Below are 14042 nucleotides of genomic sequence, written 5' to 3'. Positions count from 1 at the left end.
GGATTCTGTGTCTCCTCTCTCTGCCCATCCCCCCCCCCCTCACGTTTTGTCTGTCTCTCTCAAATATTAGTAAAAAACATTTAAATTTTTTTAAGAAATAAATGAAGGGGATATTAGAAGGATCTGTGACCTCTGTAGTTCTTAAATCTTCCAGACACTCTTAAAACCCTCATACTTTGCAGGTAAAGTGACATGCAGAGAACATTAAGTGACCTATGTAAGGGCAAAGATTTAACTAATGAAAAAATGGGACTGGAGGTTGGGCCAGCAGATTCCTAGCCCTGTGCTTCGTCTAACAAGACAATGTTTCTAAGTGTGTTCACTGGATCATCTTACTGAGAGTCAATGCATGTACTTATACATTTGTAAATTCTCAGCCCCACCACACAATCATAGAATCGGTTTTCCAATGGGAGAGCCATCTATAATATTAAAAATATTTAACAATAATTATGGCACAGATATGGACTGTTCAAAATAGAATTAAATCTAGGTCCTAAAGGATACCAGTTGTCAACAATGGATGTTTGGTAGTGGTATTTACCAGATGAATATCAGGGCCGACTTGATATAATACTGAGAACCCTGTATAAGCCCCTCGCTCCTGCCGATTCGGTGCTCCAAAATGGGGATTTACTATTTGTCTCCTTGTGCCAGGACTGCATGAATTTTGGAAGTATGAACTCTCTGAGATTAAATACTTAAAATAAAAATAGATTTGAGGATTTTTCTCCCCACGTGTTAAGTGATAAAACTCTTATCTCAAGTTTTAGATAATGCCTATTTGACATTAAGATATGAAAAGTGCTTTGGCATTTTTACAATAGAATAATTGAAAAGACACAAATTACGGTCTTTGAATACTTGTTCACTACATGTTATTTACCAAGAAGAAAAATAATAACTCCACTGTCACTATTGACTTATTATCAATGCTGGCTAACTGAGGGTAACTGTAGGAATTAAAAGTGACTATAATCACTATAACTATAATCAACGGAACGGCAGATTTGTGACTTTCTTTATACAGTAGTATTTTTAAAAACTTAAATTCTTGGCCAAGGTTTTGTACCTTTATTTTGAATGGATTCCATTTGCAAAGGTAAGCCATGTAAGTTCAAGACTGACAGCTTAAATTTTGTTATTTGGGGTTTGTTTTCCTAGGAAACCCTTGGGAAATTGATTTGAAATACTGAATGGGAATTCGGTGAATAGACACTAAAAATTTACAATGGACAAATAAGATGTGACCCAGCCCAGAGAACAAAATGAAAGGTTCGTGCAGTAGGGTCAGTAGCTCTGACTTCAATTTCAGCTCAGAGGTAACCTTCTAATACCTTCTTCCATTGAGTGACAGGATAAGAAGCCAAAGGCAGAAAATCAGCCTAATTCTCCCAGGCAGCAAGTCAGAAATTTCCAAAGAAGCCCCGGGAGTGACTCAAAAAGAGCAACTAATTCTCATAGGCATCTGTCGACTTGATTGTTTATGGCTAGCTTGTTCCTTTTTTAAGGTAGTAAGAGAGAGAGACTGAAACTCGAGATTTTTTTTTAAAACAGGGATATTCATCAGAGAATAGAAAAGATTGAAGAGAGTTCAAAAACGGGACAGTTCAACAAGTGTAGTCAATACAACATCATTTATTAGATTCTTCTGGGTAGTGTCTATCTGATGATGGCCTGTGGTATGTGATTATTAAAAGTTCTATTCACAAACCTCTTACGTGCCTGCATTTCAACAGCAGCAATTTTCTTGGGTAAATCAGGTTCTTTTGATTTCTTTGGAGAAAATATTGATTTAATTTTCAAATCACTTTTTATTTTATTCAGCAGACTACTGATATTAATATTTTTAAATAGATATTATTTTAGAATTGCTTCAGTAAGATAATCTACACTTTTTCTTTGTTTATGGTAGAGAAAGTTAAAAGTAAAATACAAATAAAATAAGAGACTGAAATTTCCAGGAGAATGAACAACTTGCCTGTTTCTGTTCTCTTTTTCTGCTCATACACTCTTATTTGCTATTTGTATGTCAGAGGTATCTGGAAGCCACACTGTATTTAGTTATACCATACACACTGGAAACACTTTTACTAGCAAATGGTATGGATGAATAATATTCAATCAGAAACGATAGCTAACATTTGTTGGAAAAGTACTATGAGTGAGTTACCGTATTAAACATTTCACAAGAAGTAACTTAGTTAACCAGTGATAACAATCTGAAGATATAAATCTTGTATCCATGCAGCTGGGAAAATTAAAATTAAATGATTTGTCCAAGATTACAGGCATCAAAAGTAGCAGAGTTAGACTAGGAATCTATGTTAGCTTGACTTCATAGCATATTCTCCATACTCTACATTTTCTGTTGCTATATGTAGGTAAATTATGTAATAATTACTAACTACTGTATTCAGAAACTTAAAAAGTAAAGGTATTTGATTCAACATGACTAAAATTTTGACATTTCCCCCCTTAGTATTAGGCAACTTTTTATGTCATCTGCTAGTACTTACTAATAGGAAAACAAATGCAGGCACAAAACTAGGGCTGGAATCCTTATCATCCTTTCACTGACAACAAAACCAATAGGAATCTGGGCTCTGGTCTCCAATATCTGGGTTAGAAATTCAAATGATGATTGATCAGTGGTTGGAAACATACATATGGCATTCTTATCATTTGATTTATTTTCAGGTCTGCTTGTAGAATCGCTTTGTGATCACATTTTTTTTCTATACTTTACACATTCATGTATAAACACTTTAATTATACTATTTATCTTCAACGCTTTTAACTTAAACAGTTCATTTTATCCTCTTTCAACTGAGCCCCAGTATACACGTCTGTCCCAATTATAGTTACCTTGACTATTCTGCTTCCCTTAGTTCCAGAAATGTGCAGAATTACTTCTCAAGTATTTCAAGGTGTACCATTTTGAAAACTGTCTATTTATATGGCAGACTTTAGGAAGAAAAACTGTCAATGTCTGAATGGCTTTACTTTATTTCTATAAGTCTATAGGACATCTATAGGAAACTACCTCAGCTTATCATTTACACCCATTGCTGCATTTTAAATGCATTGCAATTTACATGTCTCCTAATTTCATTACAAGCGCTCTTAGAAGTACTTGACTGGCAATTGCTATTGCCATGTTCATTATCCCTACATTTAGATTAATGTCACATCCTAATATGCTTATAAGTAATTCTGTAGTTTTATGGGTACATTATTGCATCCTACAAAATGGGCTTAAGCTATAAGATCTTTTTTCTGTCTCATTTCTGATAGATGTTCATTGATTTTCTTCATCATCTTTTGAGTATTTTTAAATTTACCAAAAAAGTGGATCCCATCAATATCTCTGACCACGTACTGATGTTTACAGATGTTCCATGGTAATAATGTTTCTAGGGGATGATATTTTAATGCTTCCCTGTTGGAGGATAATGAGTTTAGACATCATTTGGAAGCTCAATGATCTCTTTATTTGGAGACTGATTCAGAGTATGCTGAAGATCTTAGTTCATTTTGATTTTATGCCAAAAACTTTCTGGGAGTGGTAAATGCAGCACGGAATTCAGGAGCTAAGAGGAAAATATGTCTAATTTTTGTGACTTTAAAGATGAAAGAACAGATTTTATTTTTTTAATTCCCCAACCTAAGCTTTACAGAACTAACTGAAAATTAAAAAAAAAAAAAAAAAGAGGTTTTATCCTCTGGATTAGTGCACTGATCTCAAATCAATTATAATGAATGTCTCTGAACAACCTAGGGAAGGAAACACATTGTATTCATCAATTTGTTCACTAAAATGGAGCATAGGGTCTGGTCCACAGTATGAAATAAGTATACATTTGTGGAAAGAATCAAGTTGTTAAAATGATTACATGATTTTGTTCATGATTATAATTAGTTTATAGAGTGTAAACGACTCCTTAAATCAAAATCTGATGATTTTAAGAGCTGAATAATGCTATAATCAGAAAACCAAAGAACTGGTTGTCTTCTCCTACCTAACACAGTGCTGGACATACCGTATATGTAAAGTAATATTTAATGTATGTATACATTAGTGAAGTCATCAAAACAAATATAACTTCAATGTTTAAACTATCACACTATTTGGTCACAGTATCACATGTTTATTGTTGATTGTCTTTTCAAGATATAACCATGGTTTCATTCCTGAATCCTCCCATGTGTTCATTTATTACATATGAATACTAGCTCTTTTTCTTTTCTTTTTCTGTAAAACATTGTTCTTTGGTGACATTTTTTGAAATATAAATATATAATAATGTAAAGCTCATTTGATTTTTTGAAGGTCTAATGCCATTTTAGATTTAGAATCTTCTTGAAAAATAAAACTTAAGGCTGCTATTTCTTTTTTATTGCAATAGAATACTAGCAAATACCTACTAGATATTATTCACTTTGATCTATCCATTATTTTAAAAGAAAAGAATGCATATTAGCCTGGATCCTAAAGCTTACCACTATTTTTATGACAATTTTTTCCTTAAAATAAAGTGACATGCGTTAATTATAGGATTCATGGAAAATAAAGAAAAGTATAAAGAGAATTTTAAGTTCATATGACATTTCTGAATGAAAGTTTTTGTGTTTCTCTAAGCTAATTCAAATATATTTTCCCTGTTATTGGGAGATTATAAAGGTTTCATAAACACTACTAAGACTTTAAAGAAATGAATATCTATACTTTTTTTTTCCATTCACCAGGAGTAACTATAAATACTCTTCATACAAGGATATGAGTTGAATAGAATGTGTTTATCTAACATTATTAGAAAGAATATATCTACATGCTAGGACTTCTATACCAGAAATGATTTAAAGCAATTTATACCAGCTCATGTTGGAATAATGGGAAGAAAATGACATATACTCACTGTGTTGAAATTTGTAGGAAAATGTTCTTGCAGAACTCCCATAAAATGTTTAATTTCAAAAGCAAAGAAAAATTTCATTCTCATTAGGATAGATATTATTCAAAAAGAAAAAAGAAAGAACAAAGAGAAGAAAGAAAGAAAGAAGAAAGAAAGAAAGAAAGAAAGAAAGAAAAAGACAAGAAACTAACAAGTGTTGGTGAGGATGTGGAGAAATTGGGGCCTTTGTACATTCCAAAAGCAAGTTCAAAGCTCATAAATTTTGAACTATTTTTCAAGGGTAAAAATAATTCTAAGACAAAAATGCACTTGATATTTCTCAGGGTTTTTTTTTTACTGTGATATGATCAATAAAGAATAGTAAGCCAAATGAGAGCTTCATATTCTGTTCATTTATGCAGTTTCAATGTGTTTAGAACATATAAAAATGACTAATTTTGTCATCTGCCTTTTGGTAAACACATCTAAGCTAGTGAGAAGCACATTTATATTTCCTGTCAGACAAAAATATGTGGAAAGATGTCAAAAGTAGACAGGACATACATGATACCTTTTCTCACAACTAAAATATATCTTAAAATATCAAGTTTGGTACTAAGAGTAAAATGACATGAGCTAATAAAAAACCTTCATCTTAATACCATCTCTCTGCATCATATGGAGTATATTTTTTATGGAATGTATAAGAAAGACGTAAGAATATCTACATATCTAATGACTTACAGAGTAAAAGAATTTATAACTAACAAAGACCTTTGTGATATGAGTTCTGTTAGGAAATAGCTAAAGGAGCTAAAGCAAATGCTAATTAAAAGGTTTTAAAGTGAAAATGGGGAATGGGCTAGATGGGCAATGGGCATTAAGGAGGGCACTTGTTGGGATGGGCACCGGGTGTTATACATAAGTGATGAATCACTCAGTTCTATTCCTGAAATGATTATTGCACTACATGTTAACAAACTTGGATTTAAATTGAAAAATAAATTTAAAAAACTAAATAAAGTAAAAATGTGGCAAATCAAATTAAACTATGATACAGACAGAAGAACTATCAAGAGGTGCTGAGGAGGAGTAGACTGCTCACTTAGACACAGGTTGCACAGACAGCTTTATGCAATATTTGGAAAATATCCAAGATCAGCAAATACCTCAGTTACTTTCTTGGCTTTTACATGGCTCCATACCTCACATCAATATGCACCAGAATGCCCAACTTTCACATATTTTTCAAGTCAGAAAAATGCGCCCTGGGGATTAACATGTATAGATTTCTATTGGAGGTCAGGCATAAAAAAGAATGGTGATGAATACCTGTAATTCAATCCTCATTTATTTTAGCAGTTTTTTAATTATCAAATATAATCAGTGTTTCCTAATCACTCTATAGCTGAAAACAAGGGTTCATGTTGGATGATTTAACAGACCGTAATGTAGGATTTATAATCCAAATATCCTTTTCCTACCTCTGAAATACATATCTAAAGAAATAAGGTTAGGAAAATGCAGCTGTTTAAAAATAACAAATCTTAACCATTGGCCAGAAATCTGTGTCCATAAAGGACATGCTCAGTAGTTACAAAACACATTTTCCTTTGAAAGTGAACTACCAGGAGAATAGGATGTTTAGCAATCCATACAATTAAGAGCAATAAAAATGTGGTATATTACATCTTGGAGTAAAGATCAGACACACTGAGCTAAGTTGTTCTATGCAGCCTTACGCAAAAAGATCACTGAAGAAGACAGGCATTAGAATCTTCCAGAACTTTGCTCCAACTTGAGTGATTTCTGAATCCATACACCCTAGACAAGGTAGGGAGTTGGAGATAGGGAGGATTATGGGAAAGGTGTGCAGAGAAGCACTTAGGTCAGACTCTCTAGATGTGCAGTCATGGTGGGTGCTCTACTGAGCAGAATGCCTCCCAGACTTAGTGGGCTCTGTCGCAATTTCCTTTGAAGTCCTAAGAAAGTAATCGATCATTCTTGATTCATCATTTCTGGGTGCAGAGATCATGCTCTGGTGAGCAGGACCATTTGTCATTAAGGTTGGCCTGAGACAGCGGAGGGCAGAAAAGGGCAGCTCGGTTCCCACTCTGTCACGCGTTTGCCTGGAAGCTGCAGCTTTCCTACATTTTCTCCTAAAACTGTCATCTTTCCCATCAAAAACTTTCACATAAACACGTGGTGTGTTACTCTAATGGATAAAGTCAATCAAATATATTCTGGTTCTAGTTGCATTTGTTAAGTTCAAACAAGTCCACATAGGTACTGAAATATGTTAAAGGGTATTTTGTTTGCTTGTTTTCCAGGGGGATTTTATTTAGCTCCCCCCCCACCCGCCCCCCGCTCAGGTTGAGTGACTAATTTCATGAGAAAATAGGCCAATTCACTGAAACGATCCTTTCCATGAAAATGAGAAATCCATTTCCATATAACGGCAAGTCACATTAATTCCCTGTGACTTAGGTCCTTACACAAAAAATTGGGAGAAAATGATGCTTTTTGTATGTTTCTCAGAGGTACTCCAGGTAGTAATGAGATGGTGTCTTTAGAGTCTAGGAGTTCCCTGAGGAGATGTACAATACAACTCAAATTACCACTCCATTATGATTTATCTTTGCTTTATATAAGCTGTTTACTGTTAGCAGCATTTTCCATGTAGAAACCTTTTATATTGCCGAAGTGCATTAGCCATGATGTTTATTTCTACTCCTTGCTTGTAAAGGGTCGGAGGCTACAAAACAGAACTCTTAACTGCATTAGGCGTAACTATTGTCTTCCAGCACTAATTTGTCCTTCCTTAAATGACTTCTATACAGCAAGCAGCTTTGAAAATGTGAGCAAGAGCTCCCAAGGGACAAGTGAAATGCAACACAGCGGTACAGGAAAGCTAATTTCCAGTCGCACGAAGGCAATGGAAGATGGGCCCAGCTAACACTGTAAAACATACAGAGATAAACAGCACACTCTCTCCGCCATGCCTGGCCTTATGTGCAAGGAGCTGAGGTCCCTCTTGCACCCTCTCAGCAAGTCAGCCCTCCGGGAGCTACCATTCTCAGTCATTGGGGCCCCATCACCAAGACTCAAGCTTACTATCTCTCACTTTCAGGGCCCAGGATAGTCTCATCCATTTTTTTTTTCCTCCTGCCGAATGAATCTATAGCACTGGTTCTTCTCAGGTCTCAGGGCTGCCATCTTAGTTTATTCACCTCACCTCTCCTAGAGTATTCCGGCTGCCACCAGCTACCACCAGGCTGTTTTTCCTGAACCTGAACCCATTTCTACTTTGAACACATCTAGTAAACTTGTGTCCGACTTTTGCCTCAATCTCAGGACCCTCTATCATTTAAGTTAAAGCACTGTAATGGAGCAGTTTAAAACACTGGGGTGATGGCCAAAAGATTGCACTTCCAATTGCTGACTGTTCGTTACCAGCTGCAGGACTCTCCAGAAAATTGCTTCTTTAATTCTCAGCTCCTTCAGCTGAGAAGTAAGAGAAATAATCCTTCCCTCTCCCCCTCTCCAGGGGGGTGGTTGTTAGGAATAAGAGACAATGTAGGCAAAGTGTTGAGCACAATGTCCATCACACTATCTGTAACAAGTAGTAGTTGCTGTTGTTGCAAAATCTGGCTTCATTCCAGCCATGAAAATCACATCTTTTTTTTAATTTTTTTTTTCAACGTTTATTTATTTTTGGGACAGAGAGAGACAGAGCATGAACGGGGGAGGGTCAGAGAGAGAGGGAGACACAGAATCGGAAACAGGCTCCAGGCTCTGAGCCATCAGCCCAGAGCCCGACGCGGGGCTCGAACTCATGGACCGCGAGATCGTGACCTGGCTGAAGTCGCACGCCCAACCGACTGCGCCACCCAGGCGCCCCGAAAATCACATCTTTTAAGAGTGGACAACAATAAGGGCCCCTGGGTGGCTCAGTAAGTTAAGCGGTTAAGCATCTGATTTTGGCTCAGATCATGATCACACTGGTCATGAGATTAAGCCCCATGTGGGGCTCTGCGCGACAGCACGAAGTCTGCTTGGGATCTTGTCTCTCTGCCCCTCCTCCACTCATGCACTCTCTCTCAAAATAAATATATTTTTTTTAAAGAGTATACAACAACACAATAATAGTGATAGTAGCTAACATTTGTTCAGTACTTCCTAGATACCGGGTCTTAGTGTAAGTGCTTGACATACGTCAACCCATTAATTCTCAAAATATTCCGTTAAAATAGATATGATGGTTGCCTTCATTTTACTAACAACAGAAGTGTGGCACAAAATGATCACATGATGCCTAGGTTACACCAGGAAGTGGGGGGGGGGGGGGACCTGGGACTCCAATCTAGTAAACCTGGATCCAGAGCCTGTGTTCCTGGCCTATGCCTCAGTGGTTCCCTGATTCAATCTCTTTGCCATTCCCTCCCTGGAACCTGTGGGCTGCTATTTCTCTTTTCTGGAATTTCTTCCCTTTCAACTCTAGAGTTCCCCTATCTTACGCATTATTCGAGTCCCACTTCAGGTCCCTCTTTTCCCAGAAAATGCTTCCAGTTCTCACTGCATTCATTCTTTTTCTGAACTCTAACAATCCTGTGTTACGTAATGTGGCACTTAATTACACACTGCATCATATTATTTTAAAATTTTTCTCACCCATGTTGTTTGCCCTTAGTAGCCTTCTAGGACCTTGAAAGCCACAACTCTATCTTTCCTATGCACAGCACAGTACTGAGTCATTGGGGTGGGTTCTCAATCAAGACACAGAGATTGTTACATATTGTAATCTTCTGCATAATATTGCTTTGCCTGTATAGTGCTGTTTCCTACATTTTATATATGCTACCTCATTTGAATTGCAGGCAGTTATTCACATACAAAAATACTCAGTAAGTATTTGATAGGTCATGTTACCAGGCTTGAATGGAAAGCAAGCTTAGTGTCTCTCTGGAACCCCTCTTCTAACCCAAACTCACACAATTCCTGAATCGTCCTCAGAAGAATGAGGAGCTGTGACAGATAAAAACAATTTTTCTAAAGTTTGAGAATACCAAGTTTGGGGATCCGCAGAATCCTTAGATAGATCCATTTTTTTTTTTTATTTAAGGCATTTTGAGAACTTACAATTTTCTAAGAAGACAATTTCCTTAAGAGTCATACATAAGTAGAGCTCTTACCACCAGGCAATTTCCTCTGACATTTTCTTTAAAATTTCGATCTTTCCTCTTTCATTGGATGACTCCTCCTTGCAGCTTTTGGTGTTTTGCTAAGTGCTTCCTTCCCCCTCCTCTGTGATTATAGCCTCTAACATGGCCAGGCGGTTATGAAGTCCACTCTTTAATCAACATTTGTCCATGTGAGGCATAATTGGTCTTTTCATCTTACTAGCGATGATGAGCTGCCTATCCAGGCTGGCAATATTTTATTACTTCTCAGTAATACCCCTCCAAAATGGAAATAATTTAATGTTTGGACTATTTTGGCAGCCTTTCTGATTCTCAAATAAATTGTGCTAAATATAAATCCATGTTTACTGAGAGACCTCCCACAGTGTTGAAGATATTTTGATTATCTTTGAAATTAGAACAAAGCCGACTTAGATATTGGGCTTTTAAAATGTAATTCTCTGTACAAAGTGCAGCACAAAGTCAATGTTCCCTCCAATCAAACATCTTCACAGAGAGGTGAACTTGCCTTTATCCTTTCTAAGGAGGGCAGGTAGCATTCCAAAGCCATACCACTTCTGGCTTCCCCACCAGGTTCCTAACAGTCCAAAGGAGGGGAAATTTATAAAATGTTTTCTTATGCTTCGACTCAGATGACAAGTAGTTGATAGAACAGTTCTTCAAACTGTGCAATATATCTGAGTTTTATACTTGGGCTCCTAAAAGGAATTCATAAAGCTTAATCCCTAAGTTCCTAAAATACAGGAAACTGGCACAACAAAATTTCTTTCATTTTGTCCTCTGGTAATAAAATACCCAATTTCCTGAAGGAAAAGACAAACGTTTTTGAGTGCTACTGTGCCAAGCAGTGGGCTACACACTTTTCACAGATATTACCTAATTATACCTTAGATACTTTGAGGAAATTTTAAGCCTGTTTCATGGGTCAGTGAAATAGGTGACTATCTTTTCCTGTGACAAATTGTGAAGATCACAATTTTTAACATCAGTGTTTTTTAAGGGCCTCGAAAAACATATACATTCTAACTGTGACAATATTAGGGGTACTCAGTTATAGTTGTTGAACTATGTCAAGGGAACCTAGAATAAATAAATAAAGAAAAAAAGAATAAAATATTCCTTTTGGTTTTAGTTTTCTTTATTCATTTATTTTAAAATGTTTATTTATTTATTTTTGAGGAGAGGAGGGGCAGCGAGAGAAGGAGAGAGAGAATCCCAAGCAGGCTCTGCACTGTCAGCACAGAGCCTGACCTGGGGCTTGAACCCATGAACTGTGAGATCATGACCTCAGCTGAAATCAAGAGTCAGATGTTTAACTGACTAAGCCACCCAGGTGCCCCTCCACTTCTGTCTTATTGAAAATATTCAGTGTTTAAAGTTTTTGGTGTTGCTGTTGTTTGGTTGGTTTTGTTTGCTTGTTTGTTTGTTTGTTTTTTCCCTCTCCCCAGCTTGGGCCAGTCCCAGTCTGGTAAAACTGTCAATGAAGATGCTGCTTCTCTGTTATTCATTTCACTTCTTTCCTTCCTCAAAGTGGTATTTTTGAAGAGAAGCTTCATGAAGAACAGCAAAGCCTTACATGGCTGGTGCAGTCATAAGCTGCATCAGAGTATTCTCCAGGGTAGGTGTGTAGTCTCTCTTCCTCCAGTAGGCTGCTTTGCTCCACCTGGACTGCTGGTTCCCCTCCTGGGTCACTTGTGGTTGAGGTCATCCTCCAGGGACATGCCCCTTCAGAATGGCAGATGGGCCACAGCGTTCTAACATGAATCGCTCAGGGAGCCACCCAGAATAAAGGGCCCTTCTTTTCCAATGAGATGCAACTCCAGTCTCTTTACTCTATAGGCAGGTATACCATTCCAGTTAATCTTTTGGATTTTGACCTCTCGGTGAGAATCAGATACTAATTCCACTGGAACTGATTTCATAACATCTCAAGATATAACGTACCTAGTATGGTTTACTGAAGGCATGAAGTTTGATCGAGGTTATATTTCTCCATACTTTATTAATACATCAAAAGGTCAGAATGTGAATTCTAAGATGCATACATTTTATTGAGTGAAAGGAAAATTTCTAGTGTCCGGTCCTTTGCACCTTTTCTTGAAATTGCCAATGCTCACCATAAGCCCTTAGTCATAATTGCTGAAGATGCTGATGGAGAAGATCTGAGTATACTCATTCTGAAATTAGCTAAAAGTTGGTCTTCAGGTTATAGCAGTCAAAGTTCCAGGTTTTGGAGACAAGAGAAAGAAACAGCTTAAAGACATGGCTATTGCTACTGGTGGCAGTGTTTGAAGAAGGGCTGACTCTAAATCTTGAAGATGTTCAGCCTTACAACTTCAGAAAATTTGGAGAGGCCATCATGACCAAAGATGATGCCATGCTCTCAAAAGAAAAAGGTGACAAGCGTCCAGTTGAAAAATGTCATCAAAAAATATATTGAACAGTTAATATCACAATTAGTGAATATGAAAAGGGAAAGTTGAATGAACATCTGGTAAAACTCTCAGATGGAACAGCTGTGCTGAAGGGTGGTGGGACAAGTGATGTTGAAGTGATTGAAAGGAAAGACAGAGGTAGAGATGCCCTCAATGCTATAGAAGCTGCTATTGAAGAACGCATTGTTCTGGGAGGGGTTGTGGCCTGCTTTGGTGCATTCCAGCCTGATTCAATAACTCCAGCTAATGAAGGTCGAAAAGTTCGTACAGAAATTATTGAAAGAACACTCAATATTCCTACAATGACCATTGCTAAGAATGCAGGTGTTGAAGGATCACTGATAACTGAGAAAATTATACAAAGTACCTCAGAGGTTGGTCATGACACTATGCTTGAAGATTTTTGGGATATGGTGGGAAAAGGAATCACTGACCCAACTAACTTTATAAGAACTGCTTTATTGGATCCTCCTGGAGTGGCCTTTCTGTCAACTACAGCAGAAGCTGTAGTCACTGGAATTCCTTAAGAGAAGGACCCTGGAATGGGCGGAATGGGTGGCATGGGAGGTGACATGTTCTAATTCCTAGAATAGCACTTTACCATTATAAATGCACAGTGAGAGGAAGGTCAAAGCAGTGCTCCTCAACAATAACTTCAGAGACATTGGCTGAAGGAAACGACTGAGGAAAAGGCTGACTGGTGGTTAAGAAAATCACAATACAGAGCCTGGGTGACTCAGTCAGTTGAGCATCAGACTCTTTGATTTCAGCACAGGTCAGGATCCCAGGGTCATGGGATCCTTCACTGAATGTGGAGGCTGCTTAAGATTTTCTCACATTCGCTCTCTAAAATAAAATTTTAAAAAGTCACTATAACCATCAGTTACTAGTTTCAACTGACAACATTTAATGGTTTACTGCGGTCACCGTATTACATGCCTACAGACAACTTATTTTGTGTCTTTAAATAAAAAGACATTTGTACATTCCTGTACTGAATGCAAGAGCCACGTACCAACGTACTACTTTCAACATAAATCACTGGGGCATTTTTACGACTATTCTGTTAAAATTGGGGTTTTAGTGCTTGCCATCTCCAGATGAAAAGTTAAGAAGCAGCCTCTCTGTGGAAAGCAAGAATAATTGTGTGGAAAGTAGCTAAATATCCAATTATGTGACAACCTTCGTGTAATTAAAATTTGTTTAAATTTTAAAAAGAAGAAGAAGGAGGAGGAGGAGGAGAGGAGCACATGTCCTGGAGGTGACAGACCTGGGCTCAAATCCTGGCTCTGCCACCAACCTGCCAAATAATCAGGAGGAAGTTACTGAAATTCTCCATGCCTGCTACCCTAATCTGTGAATGGTGACACTAACTGGTGGTAGTGTTTAACCTCATCAAATAATATGGGGGTATAATAAATATCAATGTCTTAGCACAGTTCCTAGCTTATAACAAGCACTCAGAAAGTGTTAATTATCACATAGAGAAGAGTCTGGCCTCTACTATATTA

The 14042-nt window shown here is 37.2% G+C and overlaps 1 protein-coding gene and 1 pseudogene across 1 annotated transcript in view; one reads left to right on the top strand and one right to left on the bottom strand.

Moving 5' to 3' along the window:
- The window catches only part of ZNF804B (zinc finger protein 804B), a 510313-nt gene that overhangs the window by 155119 nt on the left and 341152 nt on the right, over nucleotides 1-14042 (bottom strand). The gene's annotated exons all lie outside the window — the stretch shown is intronic.
- On the top strand, nucleotides 8307-13112 carry LOC124525031 (60 kDa heat shock protein, mitochondrial-like; annotated as a pseudogene).

Source organism: Lynx rufus, unplaced genomic scaffold (genome assembly GCF_022079265.1).
Source record: "Lynx rufus isolate CCGP_SWC_20201006 ecotype Redwood Valley unplaced genomic scaffold, mLynRuf1.p SCAF_4, whole genome shotgun sequence".
In the NCBI taxonomy this organism is placed as follows: domain Eukaryota; kingdom Metazoa; phylum Chordata; class Mammalia; order Carnivora; family Felidae; genus Lynx; species Lynx rufus.
Note: the sequence above shows the minus strand (reverse complement) of the source record. Positions and strands in the feature narration are given on the sequence as shown.